The 20,587-nt window shown below is 37.9% G+C and overlaps 1 long non-coding RNA gene across 6 annotated transcripts in view; it reads right to left on the bottom strand.

Moving 5' to 3' along the window:
- LOC119866718 overlaps window positions 1-20,587 on the bottom strand; it is a 95,904-nt gene that overhangs the window by 50,729 nt on the left and 24,588 nt on the right. For all 6 annotated transcript variants that reach the window (XR_005381130.1, XR_005381132.1, XR_005381134.1 and 3 more), the window contains one exon: window positions 9,244-9,379. This is a non-coding gene — a long non-coding RNA (uncharacterized LOC119866718). The remainder of the gene's footprint in view (window positions 1-9,243; window positions 9,380-20,587) is intronic.

The following is a 20,587-nucleotide window of genomic DNA, read 5'->3' as shown; positions in this document are numbered from 1 at the left end:
AAAGCAGTTTGTATCAATTCATACAGATAGCCAGTGGTGGAGGCAGATCTCAACCCTGGGAGATCTAATTCCAGAATTGACTTTCCCAACCACTCTGGCCTGCTCCTAAGACTTGCAATAGCCAGAGTCTCATAGAGAGAGAAGTGTTTGGTGGGAATTTGCAAAAGGCCTGGAGTCCTCAGAGAATGAGATTTATACCATCAAGAAAATGATTGGGAGGACTAAGTTGATGTTGTAAGAACCTGTTTTCCAATCATAAAGGAGATAGATTTTGATGGTCTAAGGAAAACAACAAAACAAATTGGTAGAAAGAGAGAAGTCCATGTGAGAAGAATGAAGATAGAAATTCTAGATGGGTTTGGGGATTTCTGAGTACTGAGTGAACCTATACTTCACCTGCCAGGGAGTAGCTTCAAGCAGAAATATTCACACCAGTTTGGTATATCAGGTTGGAAAATCCAGGCTGACACTATGCTTACCTCAGGGGGTGTTTGGCAGAGGATGTTGCTGAGATGTCACCACTGCTCCTCTTCCCAAAGTGGGCCACCGGACTCTCAGAGTGGCATGGGAGAAAGTATGCAGAATTTCCTAATTGCTCTAAGAAGGGCACAAAAGTGTCTGAGAAAGTTCTGCAGATGAGAAGCATCATGGAAATGGCGAGGTGATGACATCTATGAATGTGATGTACTGACCCCACACCATAAAGAGGCTGGATGGGCAGCAGTAGATGGCAACAAAGATTGATGCCAACAAAGATGACATCTTATAAGGACCAGAGCTGACACTGTGCTTATGTAAAACATAGCCCCCTTGTCTCAGCCCTGTCATGTGAACTCATCAGGCTGTCTGAGAACATGAAGTCAGCCCTGTGGGGAGGAAGGAAGCCCGACAATCTTGATCTTGAGAGTTAATAAGTGAAAGGACTAAATAGACCCTAATTGAGATGAAATATTCCTGCAACAGCATAATGGAGACTTATGATGGAAAGAGTTGGGTTAAAGAAAGTAAAGTTGCATTTGTGAGCTCCAGACTTTTATGTCTTTGACATTCAATTATGCTACATGTATCTATGCAAGACACAAATGAGGAGTGGAAATTAACATTTTCATGAGAAAGGCTTGTGATATTCTGGCTTTTGTCTTTCTCTACTGCAACTTAATCTCTTAAACTACTATCCAAAGAATATTTAGAAAATACTTCTTTGCACACATCACTTAATTTGTCCAAACTTCAGGGTTTCCCTTAGTTTATAGATAATATCCAGACTTTGTGCTAATCTTCCACAATTGAGTTTTTGTGTAATTCTCTCCGGCCCTAAATGTAATTTCCCTCCCCACCCCCAGGCAAGATTCTCCCTTTTACCCAGACAGATCTATTAGATTTCTTACAGGTACCTGGACACAGCTTACCTCTTTGTCTTGGACCGTAATGCTCTTTGAGTCTGGAATATCTTTTCCTTTCCTTTTGGCATGTCTAATTATAAATCTCTTTCAAAATCCATACTCATGTCACACATGGTTTATAAAGCTTTCTCCAAATACCCCAATCATAACTCCTGGAAATGACAGCTATATATTCACTGGCATGTGGACAATCTGGCTATGCTTTTATCAAGGCTTTTATTTGAATTGCAAAGAGGTCTCAGGTTTTCTAACTGCAACTATTCATATTTTGAATGCTGAGTTTCCATTAACTATAATTCTTTATGGTCCCCAATTTGCTTCTTCACAGATATAAGTAATGCTCAATTTAAAAAGTTTCTTTTCTTTCAATGCATTATCTTTGAAATGCCTCTTACTCGGGAGTGGCTTTGCTTTCCCTGCAATGTGCTTTCTGAATTGAAGTCAAGAAGTATGAGTTGTAGCAAAGATGATCATGGCTTTTAGTGTGAGGAGACATTTACCAGATGAGATGCCATCTAGGAAAGTTTTCTTTACTGTGCAGAAATCCCTTTACTTTATCAAACAGCTCACCCCATCTGGAGTAGACAAGCATATTTGTATTCATTTGGTGTGGACAATGTATATATGAGATAATTAGCATGCAACTGACACTAAAAGGTTAATTAGGATAAATTGATTTTAGCAGGAGTCCTCCTATTCAAGGAAATTGGGTCATATATTTGGCCAATTAACCCAAAAGTCAGCCAAATGTGAAATAATAATATAGTTTTGTGCAGTGAAGAATTAAGTTAACTTAAAGAGGGTTCTGGCCTTTGCCTTTGGCTACTGGAAGGTGATTTCTAGTCTCCTGGGGTATCCTTCCCAGTAGGAGTGTCTTTGTTTGCCTTGGGAAGAACTGAAGACTAAAGATGTTAGCTTGAACCTCTGGCAGGTAGTGGAGACTAAAAGACAGCCCTGTGGGTGGTATGTGATAGAGCTCCAATAAAAACTCTGCACACCAAAGGCTTGAGTGCACTTCCCTGGGTGACAATACTCTGTGCATACTGTCATGCATCAGTGCAGGGGAAGTAACATGTTCATGATTTCATGGGAAAAGGACAACAGAAACTCCCCATGTGGCATTTCTCTTGGACTCCTTCCTATGCTTTCTTCCTTTGGCTTATTTTGGCCTATACTTTTTCTCTGTTATAAATCAAAACTATGAATATATCAGGTTTTAATGAGCTCTGTGAATCGTTCTAGTGGATTATTTTACTCGAGAGTGGGTTGGGATTCTGCTTCCACCTTACCACATTTGAAGTTGGTGTTAGAAGTGAGAGTAATCTTTTGTATACTGTGTTCCTTCTAACTTAGTTGGCTAAACTCATAAACTCAACCCAGGTGTTCATCAGAAATGTCCATAAATCCTTTTTCTAGGCATATTGTAATGGATGTATAATGTGTGCAATAAACTGTTGTTATTAGAATGATTGGAATTTGAAGATTGTCACTTCAGCTTAACCTAGACATCTGACTGATAAACACACAAAAATAAAATCTTTGGCTTTGACTTAGAACGTAGAAAGGTATTTTTTTTTTTTTTTTACAGGTATTTCAATAGATGTTTTCTTTGTGTATGGATTCAGTGGTTACAGGTCTAGCCAAGATAATTTTTTTCTATTTTTTATGGAAGCTATGATCAATTACTCTAATTCTGAAACAAGTATCTTCAATTACTTGACTAATTTGCTTCTCTCTCTCTTTTTTTTCATTTTGTTTATTTAGTTGACTGAATAAATCAACCCCATAAATCTAATAAACATTTCTCAGAAATAGAGTATAACCAATCTCAGCACAGGATCCTTCTAGATTTCTCCCTTTATTTTTGTACTCATAATTCATGTGTATATGTAAGAATTCCTTGAATAATGTAATCCTAATAAAAATCTAACAGACATAAAATGGTTTGGGACTAAATGTGATAAAACTCTTAATAGGCATACATTGTATAGGCATGTATTGTATATACAACTTGTAAGAGGGAGTATTCAGGCACACAAATGGACATTTTAAGATTGGAGAGTATTTCATGTGGTGTAAACATCTGTATTTAAGTTTTATGTATCTAATGGAAAGTATTAGCTAATAAGACAAATTAATTAAATTGTGGGTGGCTAGGAGAGCTCCTGCAGTAATTGATGAAGAAGATAAGATTTGGAGGTATTGCCTTTGATACAGTACATAAACTTTAAATGGTGTACAGTATTTTAACTTATAATACCCAATCTGTAGCTGCTTTCTTAACCTTTAATTTCTGTTCTATTTTCATTCATTTTGCTTAAATTATGGTGTGTACCAGGAAATTCTTTTTTTTTTTTTAAGATTTTATTTCTTTATTCATGAGAGACATGGAGAGAGAGAGAGAGAGAGAGAGACACACAAGCAGAGGGAGAGGCAGGTTCCTTGCAGGGGGCCTGACATGGGACTCGATCCTGAGTCTCCACGATCACACCCTGGGCCAAAGGCAGGCACTAAACCACTGAGCCACCAGGGGTCCCCCAGAAATTCTTATAAAGAGAAATATTCAGTAGCATAAGTAAGAAAATAGGAAAACTTTTTGCATTATCAACAATTTCATCCCTGACACAATGTAATATAAAGTTATAAAGTAATTTGAATTTGTGTGTGGCAAAAAGTAAATCTAGATGTCTCATTATATTGCTGAGAAGAGTAAAGTAGCCAATATATGTGTTTCTAACAAGCAGTTATAGGGAGTGGCTTGATTTACCCAAGTAACTACATCTGTTTTCAATCCTACCTCATCTGGGTAGCCAGTGGTAGTAGTGTTTCAGAATACTGCAGCTGGTAGGTGCAAATTTCTTGGTTGATTAAAGGAGTTTATTCCTCCAAAAAACTCAATGCTGCCAATGTTGGGGAAATCCCTTTCAGGCACAGGATTACAATCTCATTCTTGGGAACCCATTAGTGCAGCTCTATTGTTTTACAAACAAGGGGCTCCAGTGTCCAAGAGGTTTTTCTGGACTTGCTCATACACAAATAACTAATGGAAAACTCACATATTAGATCCAAGGTCTCCTGCCTCTGATCAAACTTTATTTGATCTATTATTACTAGGCTCTATTGTCAAATCTAGTCTAGAAAATCGTTGCACATTCAATCACTATTGTTTTATTTTACCACTAAGCCTATTTGCTTCTTATTTTATCACTTTCTTTAGAAAATGTTGATTTCTATTTTGCAAACTCTAGTAACTTTTTCACAAGCTCTTCTGTACTTTTTTCTCTCAAAATTTTGTAGCCATTTTTTCTATGATGAGAAATATAGAGCTAAATTGTAATTTTTAACCAATGTATAATCTTCTGATATATAAACATGTAGCATACTTTTAAAATTAACCAGTTGCTTCTCTGTACAGGAGAATGGGAGTGACTACCAGGATGTTCTCTGGTCCCTGGCCTAGATGATTGATCCAGGGGTGGAAATATTGATGTTCTGAAATTTCCCACCTATATATCTAAGAAAGTGTTTGTTTTCATTTACTTACTTAGCAGTCAGTGGTCCCTTTCAATTTAACAACGATTATTTTCCTTGAGCACTAGGAAATTTTATTGTTATTACTTTATTTTTTTTTTCATTTTAAAAGTTTGAGGTATAATAATTGACAAATGATTTTATACAAGTATCAGGCATATAACATAATGATGTTAATCTGTATATATTGTGAAATGATCACATTAACTCCAGTTAACATTTATTACCACACATAATCACAATTTTTTTTTTTCCAGTGATGAGAACTTTCAGGATTAACTCTCTTAGCAACATTCAAATATACAGTATGGTATTGTTAACTATGGTCGCCATGCTGTAGCTTACATCCCCATGAACTGTGTGGTTTATAACTGGATGCTTGTACCCTTTTACCTCCTGATTCATTTCACCTACCCCTCACCCCCTACCTCTGGCAACCATCAATCTGTTATTTTTACTTATGAGTTTATTTCTGTTTTGTTTTGTTTTCACTGTTAGATTCCACTTACAAGTGAGATTACACAGTGTTTGTCTTTCCCAGTCTGACTTATTACACTTAACTTTATGCTCTCAAGGCCCATCCATGTTGTCACAATTGGCAAGATTTCCTTCTTATTGTCTTTAATTAATTAATTTATTTGGATTTTATTTATTTATTCACGAGAGAGACAAAGAGGGAGGCAGAGACATAGGCAGAGGGAAAAGCTGGCTCCCCGAGGGGACCCTGATGCGGGACTGGATCCCAGGACCCTAGAATCATGACCTGAGCTGAAGGCAGATGCTCAACTACTGAGCTACCCAAGGTGTCCCTTATTGTCCTTATTTTAAAAACAATTTCACCAATTTCTTCCTTTTCTCTTTACAGAAGTCCTATTAATCAGAACTTAGATGCTCTTTTTTTTTTTGTTACTCTATTCATGCAACACATTTCCCCAAAATTTAGTTCCTTAAAGCAACCTTCTAATTTTGTTCATGATTTTGTAAATTAGGATTTTTGAAAAAGATTTATTTATCTGAGAGAGAGAGTGGGGGAAGTGACAGAGGGAAAGGGAAGACAGCCTTAAGCGGACTCTGTGCTGAGCACTGAGCCCGACCTGGGGTGGGATCTCATTACCCTGAGATCAGGATCTGAACTGAAAACAAGAGTTGGACACGTAATGGACTGCACTATAAATTAGGATATTTGGAGAGACTTCAGGCAGGTCTCATGAGGTCTCATGCGGGGGGTTCTAAAGCAGTTGCAGTCAGATTTCAGCTGGCTTGTCATCATCTGATTAGCTAGACTGGACGTTCAAAATAACTCATCCATAAGGGGGCAACTGATGCTGGCTGTCAGCTGGGAGCTCAGTTGGAGCTGCCAACTGGTGTGTCTACATGTGGCTTCTTCACATGGCTTGGACTTCCAACTGATTTCTTTCTTCGGAAACTTGTGGAATTCTCTAAGCTTCCACTGTGTGGTGAATTTATATTCTGCCTTTTGAATCTGTCTTTGCTATCCTGTTTTTTTTTTTGTTTTTTTTTTTTAAGTAAACATTTTAGGGAAACATAACATAGTGGCAGAAATGTATGTAGATCTTTTTAATCAACTATTTTTGTAAGTGAAAAAACCCATGTAATTGGTACCTAGATCAAGATGTAAAACATTCACAGCACTGCAAAACCCCCCAATTTCAGCATCTCCTGACAGGCCGCTCTCCACTATCCTAACTTTGAACAGCACAGATTAATTTTGTTTGCTTTTGAATTAATTTTAATGTAATCATGCAGTATATACTCTGAATCTGGTTCTTTTCGCGGGGCATTAAGTTTATGAGAGCCAGTCATACTGTAATATTTTTGATCAATCTCTTTGTTACACTATTCCATGGCACAAAATGCTGTAATTTAATTCATCTATTTTATTGTTAATATCCATTTTTTTCAGTTTTTGGTTTTTATCAATAGTGACTCTGTAACTCATTTATTCATTCAAGTAGTTTACTTGTACTTTCTTTTGAATTTTCTACCTATACAGTTTGTCTGTGAAGAGCAGTTCTTAGAATTATTTTATGAAGCTTCTCATAAAACATATGAAAACATAAATGCGTTTACTTAGACTCCTTGCACCAGAAATCTGGTGAGCACGTTTTACATATAAATACTTTACTAAATCTTCCCTCAGAAATGTTATATCAGTGTATCTTTCTAAAAGTGCATACGTAGCTGCTTTGCCATAGTTTTTCTGCTACTGTATACTTTTCCATGTTAACCTTTGCTGATCTCTTGTCCAAGAATAAAACCTAAAAAAAATTGTAATGATAACTGGAAACTCACTTTGTAAGTTTGTTATATGTTTGTACTGGAATTTCTTTTTTGTAAATTGATTTATTGTTTCCTTTGATCATTTTTCTTTTCACATAAGCTATTTGAAATATAGGAAATCTGGCATAGAGTGATGTAAATAGGTAAGGATTGATACCTGTGACTCCACAATTATTTTATGACATTTTTAACAGGTGACTTTCATCTCATAATTGTTACTTTCTGATATAAGATGGCTATTCTATCTCCAGCAGCAAGAAGGAGATGGGGTAAAGGCTTATACCAGCCATGTCTCCTCCACTTTCAAAGTATTTCTGGAAAGCTTTGTCCTATAACCTCTGCTTTTATTTCATTGTTCAGAACTAGGTCATGTAGTGACCCCTCACTACTCTGGAGCACAGAATGTAGCTATAGACAGCTTTATTGCCACTTCAAACAAAATCAGAGTTCTGTTCATAAAGGAATATGGAAGAGTGGATTGTATAGGCAGCAGCAAAATCTTCCAGGGTAGGTCAGTGGGTCCCTAACACTGATATGCATCTTCTCAAACATAGAATCTATTTACCATCATTCCAAGGAAGTGTTCCCTATCAGCCTATTCATGGTCTGGTGACCTATAATCTAAAAGATGAGTTATCAACCTCTGACACATCCATCAAGTCTTTGCTCTCGCCGCCCTGAAGAGTTTGATACTTGTTATTAAAAGGCAACCACTGTGTGTTTCCCATTGTTCCCTTTTCTGAATTGGAATCATAACTATAGTCATGAAAGAACCATAGGATTCTTACGGTATGATGTTTGAACTCTACATTGAACTCTTGCCTCATGTTCATCCCCAGTGAGTTCTGGATTTATAAATGGTACCACAGAGCTGTCCTGCCTTGAGCAAGGGGGTTAGGCTTTTATACCTGCCTGTATTGGTGAGTCCTTAGCTGCTGGCCACATCTCAGTGGCATGGTTTTGTGCAACCATGCAGACATCTCTGAGTTGGTTGGCTCTGATTGGTGGAGAACTAATTGCTGGAAGATGGTGCAACTCTCAGCCATTAGCAACCAAGAGCAAAGCAACTGTGTCTGGCAAAGGAGATCTGGGCAGGTACCCACAGCATCACCTAGCTATTCTGACAACTTCTGGTTCTTCTCTTTTAAAAAAAGTCACTTCTTTTGTTTTTTTGTTTTTTTGGACTTCTTCTAGCCTGTGTATGTTGGGAGTGGGTAGTGGAGGAGGTTGTTCCTGCTTCATTTCTTCTATTGCTTCTTCTGAGAAGGGTGTAGGGGAGGCTGCTTTTCCTGGGTTTATTAGCTTTCCAAGGTCTCTTCCATGAGTACTGTTTGAGAGACCTAGGCAGTTTTAAGGGCTCAAAAATCACAAGCTATTGGCAGCCCGGCCTGGGATTTTGTTGGCAAAGTCAACTCCTCAAAAGCTCTCTACTTTCCTCCCAGTTATGTGCAAATGGATGCAGTTAGAATGTTTCATATACATAATGTTTAAGCATGAAGATTCCCTGGCTTTATTTAATGGCCTCATAGCTCAGGCTATTCCTCTGGGGATATTAATGGGTATTCCAGCTCCTTGGTGATGGAATTTACTGTACTTTTCTGTACATTGTGGAAATGGGAAACAGAGAAGTTAAATGCCTGACATCAGGTTCCACACCTGTGGAGACAGCTTCAATTTTACTTCCAACCAGTCCAACATTTTGACTAAACTGCATTCACATCAGAAAGCAATCAAGATATAATTATAATATTAATGGAAACTTACTTTTATTGAGTGCTTACTATATTATGGTTATTATTCCAAATGCTTTATATAAAATAATTTCATCCTTCCAAGAAATCTATAAGGAACTCTCAAGAGGTCACATGGCTAAAAGACACTGGGTTGTTTGAGACAGTGGACAATATTTAGTAGAAAAATATTATTCTTCTAAACAGACTCCCTCATTCTGAATATCACTCCTTTAGTTCTTCAAAACTATTCTTTTTTTTTCTACAAAAATACTTACTTTCCTTTGACTTTTGTCTGGTCCACGTCATGATCATTTCACATCAGACTACGGAAATTGCCACTGTCCGTATTTTCTATAGCAGGTCTCACCTTGTTCATAAGTCTTCTTATGAAGAAAGTTTCATCCTTGTCATCTAAAAAGAAATAAGTCTCATTTAGAAATTTCTCTTCATGGGGTGCCTGGGTGGCTCAGTGGTTGAGTTTCTGGCTTTGGCTCAGAGCATGATCCTGGTCCGGGAATCGAGTCCCACGTCAGGCCCCCTGTGAGGAGCCTACTTCTCCCTCTGTCTATGTCCCTGCCTCTCTGTGTCTCTCATGAATAAATAAATAACATCTTAAAAAAATAAATTTCTCTTCATGATAAATATTTGGTTAATTTAAACTCCTTTTCAAGACTATTTTTTTCTGCCAGAGCTTCGTCTTTCCTTTTTTCCCAAGACTGTGACTGGGTTTTGGTGGAAGCTCACCTCTCTCTGTGGTGGTGAGGAAGGAGGCCTGTTGTCTTCCTTCTGTCCTTTGGGTCTGCACCAAACTCAGGGGTATAGAAAGCCTCCATTTCTCCTGTGATATGCTGTGATATGCTGAGATGTGATCCCATCCTCTTGTCATTCCAGACATTCTGCTCATATCCACTGCTGAGATCTGTGGTCCCTCCCTGCAGCAGCCTTGTGGTTGAGGTCTCCCCTCTCTGGCTTCATGGCACTCACCAGTGTCTTTCAAACCTCTGCACTCCATGTGGGTGTCATGGGGGCTTCATTCCAATATCTGACCCAGGCAATGGGCCTTTGGGTGCAGACAGAAGGAGGAAAACAGGCCTCCTTCCTTGCCACCACACGGGATTCATTGCCTTGGGCAGAATTCCCTAGATACTATCTTCTTACACCATAAGGGAAGAGGCAGGAAGTAAAGGAGCTTCAAGGTGTTCCTGGATTCTCTCTAAACTTATTTGGGGCCCCTGTCAGTGTTCCTTTATGCTCCCTCTTCCCCTTCTGCAGGGACCCAGACAATATCTTCATATGAATGCATCCTCTTAAAATCTTTCTCAAGCGCATTTCTCAGCATCTCATCCATAGAGTAATACGTAGAATAATTATATTCTTAGACTCTTAAGCTTTATTCTTAATGCATGAAAGGAAGCTGTGGTATTTAGGATAATTTTTGTTCTGCCTCTCAACAATTTCAGGCTTTCAAGACTCACTGTAATTAAACATTACAACTCTTCCAGCCTGGGAGAATAAATTCTCACCTTTTTAACCCGGAATTCAACACCTTTCACAATTTGATTTCCAACCTCTCTCTCCATTTTCGAAGTCTCTGTGTCCAAAAAAGACTTCCATCTCTTATTCCTGCTAGTACCATTTATCTACACTTAAATGTCCTTCTCTCTCCGTCTGCCTCATCTGCTCCCAATTCCCTCCTCAGCAAAGCCTTTCCTCCCCTCCAGTTAACCATGGTACCTTTCTTGCCTTGGTTTTTCAGAATAAGTTCTGCCAATTTTGCAATCTCCTCCATCATTTGATTTTCCTTTTTCAGCCCCTGAGTGTTGGCAGTTCTCAGCATTCTTTGCCCTGTCCTCTTATCTGGTGGGTTTTCTTTGGTTGATCCTACTTGCTTCTAGTTCTCAACTACCACCTCTAGTCAATGGCTCTTAACACTGCATCTCCAGTCCTCACATCTGTCTTGAAGGATATTGTTTCTTTAATGGAGTCAGTGATCTCTCCTGCAGGTACCTCAGACTAAAGGTGTTCAAAGCTGACTTACAGAAATGGAAAACGGAAAGCTGTTATTTTTATAATCTTAATACTCGAGGCCAATTCTGTTGCCTCAAGATGAAGAAATCACCAAGACAGATAAAGAATTTAGAATGTAGGAAATTCAGATTTATGAAAGTTAAGTATTAATTTGCCATAGGGAAGGTCAATGGATGCATGTAGGTATAAAATTCATCCTATCTGCCCAAAAGTTGGAAGCAGTAACACTGACTCATTTATGTTCTATTTTTGTTCCTTATAAACATCTTGGTCTTTATCATAAATGTTATAAAATTTTATTACCAAAGAATTGGGAAAATAAAACTAAAAAGAGAAAAACACAAATGACTCCTAAGTTCACCATCCAGAAATAATAACCAGTCAATTATTAAATTATATTTCATCTTGATCTTTTTTTCTATGTATATATATTTAACCTACTTAGTTTTTTTTTTTTTTAAAGATTTTATTTATTTATTCATGAGAGACACACAGAGAGAGGCAGAGACATAGGCAGAGGGAGAAGCAGACTTCATGCAGGGAGCCTGATGTGGGACTTGATCTTGGAATCCCAGGATCATGCCCTGAGCCAAAGTCAGACACTTAACCACTGAGCCACCCAGGCATCCCTTAACCTACTTGTTTGAATGTCATTTATTTACTTACCTATATTTAGGTAAAATTATCAAAGTACTAAGTAATGTTTTTGTTGTTTTTACTTAATATTATACTGGGAATATTTTTATTTCATTAAAATTTCCTGTAATTTCCACTTTCAATGTGTCTCACTGCCTGGATATACTATATCTCTTAATTCTCTCTTTGTTGGTACTTTAGATATTTCCAATTTTATTTTTCTGCTCTTAAAGCCTATAAGATGAGAGGACAGGGCAAAGAACCAAGCTGAGAACTGCCAGCACTCAGAGAGAAGCTGAGAAAGCAAAATAAATAATGGAGGAGCTTGTTCTTTAATGAACATACTTTACCTATATCTTTGATCTTATGTTTGATTATTATCTTCAAATAAAGTCCTAGAAATTGCTGTGACTAAAGTTGGGATATTTTTCCTTTTCTTCAACCAAGATTTAATCTTCCTTATCCAGTCTGATGTGGGATCAATCAGGAAGATAGCATGGATGGTTTAAATCCAACAGACCTTTTTACTACAGCTTTTCTTTGTCAAAAAAAAAAAAAAAAAAAAAAAAAAAAAAAAAATTCAATAGCTTGTCTTTGTATATTACTTGTAAAAAAAACTTATCTTTGTAAATTGGAGACTTCTCCGAATGCATATGCATCTCCACATGCTCATTCCTCAGATTCCTCCATAAGGAACACAATAACTCCCACCTCCTGCCTCTGAGGGATGTTTAGGGTTCTAAAGCATATGAGGCCAGAGAACAAGGCTACTGTTTCAGGGAGGGACATCATAACATTCTCTTTGGTTCTCTAAGGGGAATAAAATTATTTAATATACAATCACTTATTTAATGTTTCAGGCATTGCACAATGTTCTGGATACCTGTACATTTTGGACAAAAGATATAAATATAGTTCATTTTGATTTAAGGTTCTTTTCTCCACCACAAGTGGTACTTTTAAGCACATACCGAAATCAGCAAATTTGATTCTTGAATGAGGTAATCGGTTGTTACAGCTTGAAAGTTTATATGCCCCTCCATCCTCAAAATTCACATGTTGAAGTCTTAAACCCTCAGTCTGGCTTATTTGGAGATGGGGCTTCTAAGAAAGTTATTAAGGTTGAATGAGATCATGAAGGTGAGACTCCAATCCCATAGGATTAATGTTCTTATAAGAAGAGACACCAAAGAGTTCTCTTTCTGTCTCTCTTTCTCCACTGGCACAGAGAAAAGGCCATGTGAGGACATAGCAAGAAGCTATTTATTTACAAGCCAGGAAGAGAGCTTTAACCTGGAACCTGCTATGCTGCCATCCTGATCTCAGACTTCCAGCTTCCAGAGCTGTGAGGACATAAATTCCTATTGCTTAAGCATCCACTTTGTTGTATTTTGTTACAGCAGCCTGAGCAGATGAATAGTTATTAACCTAATGCTATGCAGAAGCTCAGAGAGCAGGGGACAAGGGACACAAAGGTTGACTCGTTGAGCACCAAAGCCAGAAGACATGTAAGAACCTAAAATCAGAGGCTCCTGGGTGGCTCAATCAGTTAAGCATCTGTCTTCAGCTCAGGTCATGATCCTGGGATCCTGGGATCAAGCCCCATGTCAGGCTCCCTGCTCAGCAGAGAGTCTGTTTCTCCCTCTCCCTCTGTCTGCCGCTCCCTCTGCTTGTGCTTTCTCTGTCAAATAAATAAATATAATCTTAAAAAAAGAGAGAATCTAAAAATAGGCTTGCACTCTGGTGTATGGAAATGAAATCAATTTAAATAAATGAAACTAACAATAGAATATAAGTCTTATCAGTTCTTTTCAAACTTAAGTGATTCAAATAAATTGAGGAGCTTCTGAAAAAATCAAATTCTTGAACCTCAAGCCCAGAGAATGGAATTTTGTCAACTGGGGGAAGGGCTTCTGTGCTTTAAGAAAGCAATTCAAATAATTGTGATGGTTAATTGGGTTTTGCAACCACTAATCTATGTATTATAGTGCTTACTTTTTATTGCTTTTAGAAGAAAGACATTGTTTATTTTCTATTCTTAAGGTGAGCATAACAATGCATGGTGGTCAAACTGACTCACATCGGAGCCAACTTCTCTTATAATTAAGAAGGAACTTAATAAAATCTTATGCTCAGACTTTCTCTTTATCACCTCATTCTTTTTAAATTCTCTTTTTAGGAAACTTGCCTCGAAGCATGATTCATCCTTTATTCAGCTTCAGAAGAAAACATTTAAGTCTTTGTTTCATTTCCAGGGTAAGGTTTGATTGCTTTAGAGAATCAAAAAACAATAGATTCATTTTCCCCCCACAGGACTATTTCAGAATAACAGACCTTGATTTCATTTTTATTCTCTTTTATGCTATTCTTTGTTCTATTTGTAAAGAAAATTTTCTTCTCCCTCTTATTCCCTTCCCCTCTCCTCACCACCTCCAACGTTTTCAGCCACTCTAATTTTTATGAGATCTCATTTTTGTAATTTGGAATTTGATCAAAGCTATTTAAAAAGGAGCAGATGCTTCCTGGAAAATGCTGTTGTGTCTTTGTTTTAGAGACTGTTCTACATTTGCATTGCGGATTTCTGTATTTTTCGGATTATTTACCATTGTATATGTCTTAGTTTCATTTAAAATCAACTACAATGGACTCATAACCATCTCTAAAACATTGTGGGGCTGATGTGGCTTTCTGTTGTTTTTAATTGCATGATATTGCTGTGTTTGAAGATGAAAAAAATAGTTGAATATTGGCAATTTCATACTTGGTGGCTAAATAAATTGAACTTCAGACAGAATAAGTGACTTTGCTCAAGATTACCTAAATGTAAGAGAATTAGTTTCAATGTGCTCTTTCACCTAAACCATAGTTGTTTCTCTTAAAAAAAAAAAGTATTTACCAACAGCTGCAGCCTGTTTTCTTGTTTTTTCCCTAAACTGAAAACAATGAGATCTTAAATTGTGCTACTTGCACATGCACACAATTCTGATTCATAGAACATACACACTGCAGTTATATTGTTTTATGTCAAGCAGGCTATTCTATGCTGCTCTGTAAATATTCAGTTTTATATGAATATACCTTTTTAAAGGTGAGAAATAGCTTATCATTTCTAGAATGTAAAATTACAGTATGAGGAATTTTTAGATTGGATATTTTTGTCTTATATTGGAAATACCTAATATATAAAGTATAAAGGCGCTGATGTTATTTTGTCTATATGATACCTATCATGTCTAGAAGCTGCTGCAAAAGGGAAGTAGTTGTAGTACAAGACCTAAGTCCTGGAAGCTTGTTCTAATAAGATTGCAAATAGTGGAAATGTTATTATATAGCTTTGGATGAAAATCTAATCAGAGTGAAGTTCTTGAACTCATAATTGTTGAAGTAAATCCATTGTTTTAATAGTCTGGTTCTTGTTACCTCCTTGTATTCGTATCTCTTCTTGTGTAACTTTGTCATGAGCAGGTTGGCCTGCCCTTCCTCTCGACTCTTTTCCATGTGACTCATTTGGCCAATGGAATGAAGTAGAAGTGATAGTGTACCAACTCCAAGCATAACACTTATGAAGCCTTGCATATTTCTGTTTATGCTCTAGAGAAGTGGTTCTCAACTAGGGACATTTTTGGCAGTATCTGGAAACAATATTAGTTGTCACAACTTGGGGAATTCTATTGGATCTAGTGAGGAGAGGCCAGGGATGCTGTAGAAAATCCTATAATCCTGACAACCCCCCACAAGAAAAAATTATTCAGTCTAAATTATCAATAATGTTGAAGTTGAGAAACTGTGTTCTTGGTAGACTGTCATACCTCAAGAAGGACCTCAGGTCTTAGGAGGAGGATGAGAGACACATGGAATAAAATGAACTTGCAGAAATATGAGCATGCCCATAAAGATAACTAATATTCAGTCTTGTGACTTATGATATTTAATAATAAATGATTTTTTTACTGATATTTTAAAATTTAATTTAATTTAAATCCAATTAATTAACATACAGAGTATTATTAGTTTCAGAGGTAGAATTCAGTGGTTCACCAGTTGGATATAACACCCAAAGCTCACTACATCATGTGCTCTCTTCATGCCCATTACCCTAATAATAAATGATTTTATGTAACTAAGTCTTGAGGTGGTTTGTTATGCAGCAATTGCTAACTAATACAACCTTGCAACAGAGAAAAGGTGAATATTGGGTGGCCGAGTCACAAGTTAATAGATCATCTTAATCAATTACCAACCAAAACATAAAATATTGAACTATTACAGTTCCTTGACTCTACCAAGAAAACATATTTTTAGATTTGTTCTTTAAAAAGAATATTTTATTTATTTATTTGAGAGAGAGAGAGAGAGAGAAAGAGAGAGATTGAGCACAAGCAGGAGAAGAGGCAGGCTGAAGGAGAGGGAGAAGCAGGCTTTGTGCTGAGCAGGGAGCCTGATGTGGAGCTTGATCCCAGGATTCTGGGATGACCTGAGCCGAAGACAGATGCTTAACTGAATGAGCCACTCAGTAGACCCTTTTAAATTTTGTCTGTGAAAATAAATTCAGTTTTAAGATTTCTATAATGTCTCTAATTTTATAAGTCAAAGGATAAAGAATAATAGTATGTTAATGTAAGAACTTCTGTTTACTATTAAGTATACTGTATAAAATTCAATTGCATCCATATTAATTAAGTGCCTTCAGTCCCAGGCACCATGACGAGCAGTGTAATTATAGGGAAGAAAGTAGCCCCTGTGTACAATAAGCTCCTCATACAGCTGGTATATTCAAAACACTGTGTCCATGTATTTTTAACGAATGTACATCTTACCATTGATTTAGGAAGAGCATTTAACTTAAAACAAACAAACCTATTCTTGGAGGCAGAGTTATAGCTCAAAATATTAATTTCTACTTTTTTCTGGATTTTTGTGCCTCTCTTCTATACTCTATCGGTATGCTTGGGGTTATTTTTACCTCCTCAGTCAACACTGAAATGAAAAAAGATTTTAAAAAACCTATGTCCAAATACAAAGAAAGACACACATGTACATGTGGAGGTAGGTTTTTAATAATCAAGGCTTTTAGTAAGGCAAAGGCAGTGGGAAAGTGAGGTTCTATCTAGAAAGGAGAAGTAGAGGGGCCTCATTCCTCAAAGGCAAGGGGGAAAATGTTGGATTTTTCTATGATAAGGACTAGGGAGCAAAGCTAAAGAGACTTATTACTGGCTATTCTCCAATATGTATTACTCTTTCCTGGTCACCCATTGCCTGTGGACAAACCATGGTTACACAATTCTGGAGACGGTAAGTTTTACCAACTGAAAAGATCTTGGAAGCCTTATATGCAGATGAGACTATAAAAAGCACCTCACTTGCTGACAGGGTGGAACTGATGGAATCCATTTGGACTTTTCCTATGACCAAGTACAGTTGGGAACATTTAATTTTTATAGCAGTAATCCAATGTAACCATATTTTTATTGCTTTGTTGAGCCTACATCCTATTTTTACCTGTGACACATTTATACATATATTTCATGCTATTTCAATATTTAAACATTTCTAATTGACTTTTCATTTTCAAAATCTTCTTTGTCAATAGCACATATAATCAAGTTTGTGATTATTCCTACTGATGTCTGAAAATATGAAATCTTAGAAGCGTTGTTTTTCTCATATCTATAGTAATCCGACATATTTTCATAGCGGCAACACAAAATTTCCTGGTAGCATGGTTTCTATGCCTTCTACAACAGACGGGCTAAAAAAGGCTTCAAGAAAAGAGACTACACATTTTTTTCCCCTAATTGTGGCAACATTAAAGCTCAGGGGATGAACAGATCCTGAATGACTGCCATGGATCCTCATCTCCTGATAATTATACCTGTTGTAAACATTCTGCAGAAACAGGATAGACCCACACCCATACTTTGAATTTAAGAATGATGATGTCATACATACACCAAGAGGTGTGAAAAGGTATATTACTCACATAATGAGGCTTTGTGGGAAAGCAAGGCAGGTTTCTCAGGCTCGTCTCAAAATGGTCCAATAAAGCAGGGAAAGAAAACAAGCTTAGGGATTTTGTGGCAGTCAAGGGGTATGACTGGTGTCATGATCTCACATGTAACAGGGCTTGTATGGTGTGAATTCCTCCTGGCTCCACAGGAAGGAGCACCCAGACTTTGCTATTAGCTTGCTCAGATATGGACAGAAGGGGAGAGGGAGGAGCGAGGCTTACAAATTGTTTGTAATCAGATCTCAGAAATGGAGTCAGGCTATTTCTTAACATGCCCTTACACAAAACCCCTTTGGCTGTGGGTGGGACATGGGACTTGTTTTGAACCAACAGAATATATAAAATGTGATGGGATGTCACTTGTGATTATATTACATTGTAAAGGCAAGGATGTTGCTCCCTTGATTAATAGCACATTACCTATATACATATGACTCCAGCCAGACTCATTCTCCTCTCCTGCCCTCCTTGAAGAAGCAAGCAGCTATGCTGTGAGCTGCCTATGGGGAGAGCCACATGCTGGGGACTGTGGGCAACCCTTAGGGCCAAGGGCTTCAGGCCTCCTGCTCCAAGGAACTAAATTCTCTCAACAGCCACAACCATATGAGCTTGGAAGATAACCTCGAGCCTCAGATGACATTCCAGCTTAGCTAACACCTTGACTGCAGCCTGTGAGGCCCTGAAACAGAAAACTCAGTGTCCAGACTCCTGATCCACAAAAACTATGAGACACTTAAAGTATGTTGTAAGCTGCCACGTTGATGATACTATATGCGTCAACAATTAATATAAATAATATGGCTAATATACCAAGCCATGACAATTTTTTCTAAACTTCTCCTTTTATCTTTTGATATGAGGAAAAGATGTCTGATTGAAAAAATATGTATTTCATGTTATTGTGTTTTTATTTTGTTTGAGTAGATGGCAGAGAGATTAAAGCCAGATGTGGAGGCCCTTCAACATAGTGGAGGGTCTCAGAATGGAATGGAAAGAAAAGAACCTCAAGGTGGAGAGACCGTAGGAAACTACTGAAATAAGTGTGGCATCCCAAGTGACCTGGATCAGGGTTCTGCCATTGGAGTGGGAGAGACACTATAGAGGGGTTATTAGAAGATGCTTGTGGTAACTGGATTGAGACAGTAAAGGCGATGAAGGAATCAAAGGTAATGCAGAGGGGGATCCCTGGGTGGCTCAGTGGTTTGGAGCCTGCCTTTGGCCCAGGGCGCAATCCTGGAGTCCTGGGATCTAGTTCCGCGTCGGTCTCCCAGCATGGAGCCTGCTTTTCCCTCTGCCTGTGTCTCTGCCTCTCTCTCTCTGTGTCTATCATAAATAAATAAAATCTTAAAAAAAAAAAAAAGGTAATGCAGAGGTTTTTGAGACAGTGTCATGCAGACAGTGACTAAATTATTGATAGAATTTGGCAAATCGGTGAGAGCTTAATTTGGGGAGAGGATTATTTTTACATTAAACATGTTGAATCTGAATTGACTAACATTGAGCTGAGGTTCAAGATTAAAATTCACTATTCACAGATTCAGCTGAGGACCTTTGAAGGTCTGGCAGTGGGTAAGCTCTGGATGTAAAGCTGATGAGCAAACCAGAGAATGAGTATGTACATTTTCTGCCTTTAAGATGTTTGTGTTCTAATTTAGGCAGACATGTAATGGGTACGTGAATACTGTCCTACTGGGTATGAGTTTCGTGATAGAGGTAGAACAAACACATTGTAAAGTAAAAAAATTGGTGAGAATCTTTGTCATCCTTCAAAACTCAGTTCAGGCTGACTTTTCCCTGATCAGTCTCTCCCTAGTTCCCTGTGGCTCCCTAGTCCCCTATGGTCCCAACAAAGCACCCTCCCCCATACCTGCCCTCTTTGATGGCAACTGTTTGTCAATACCTCTGATTTTCTTTTTTTCCTTCCCTTCTCTTCCCTTCTTCCCTTCCCTTCCCCTTCTTTCTTTCCCTTCCTTTCCTTTTCTTTTTTCTTTTTCTACAATATGAGTTCCCCAAGGGCCAAATAGTCTCTTTTCTCTCTCCTTGGTTTTCTGATGCCTCACTTGTTTCATAGTTGCACTCAAAGGCTCTTGTTGAGCATGTTTGGGTTGGTGGGGCAATTAACTCGTTTCAGGTGTAACTTGCAGAAGGAAGGAGGGATTTCGTCCATAGCAAAAGCAGGAGCCCAAGGTCATATCAGGCACCTCTTTAACAGTCTTCTCACAAAGCAAGTCTTTCAGCTCCCACTACACACAATGTGATGGGCCCATTAAGGTTTTGCCTTTTTATAAAAAGTGACATTAGATATTGGTAGGATATCAAATTGGCATTATTATCAAAGGATGCTCATTACCAGCCCAGGAGGTGTCTCCCAGTGGGCACATATAACCCTACACCCTTGAGAGGCCTTCATGACTCAGATATTCATCCTACCACTTTGCAGTCTGGTGGCACTGTCTCTGCCATAGCAAGTATGGACACTTCCAGTATCTGGAATTGACATGCAGTATGTGGGGGCTCAAGGAAATCAAGCAAAATAATTGAAAAGTGTCAGACTAAAATCTGGGGGTAACATCATGTACCTCACAGTAGTGACATTGTTTACCAGAGAAAATAATTCACCTTTATGAATGAGAAGGTCCCTTCAGTGTCCCTCTTCATTCTTTCTGTATAATGGAAACTTTAACTTCTGATGTTGAATATTGCTTTCTTTCCTCTAAATCTCAAAAGGCAGATTTTGCAAATGTTTCTTGATATTGAAATTGTCCTAAGTGACACCGAAGTGGCAAAAGGGAGTGGGACAAAGAACAAAACCTTGAAGGAGTATCTGCTGAGTGAAGAAAGTGGTGGTGATAAGTAAGAATACCCAGGGAGTGTATAATCAAAGTTACGCACTCACCAACAGTCATTTCAACTGTTGTGTGTTGTACCCTGGGACTCAGATCAATTCC

Source organism: Canis lupus, chromosome 29 (genome assembly GCF_011100685.1).
Source record: "Canis lupus familiaris isolate Mischka breed German Shepherd chromosome 29, alternate assembly UU_Cfam_GSD_1.0, whole genome shotgun sequence".
Classification (NCBI taxonomy): Eukaryota; Metazoa; Chordata; class Mammalia; order Carnivora; family Canidae; genus Canis; species Canis lupus.
This window is presented reverse-complemented; position numbering and strand designations above follow the sequence as displayed.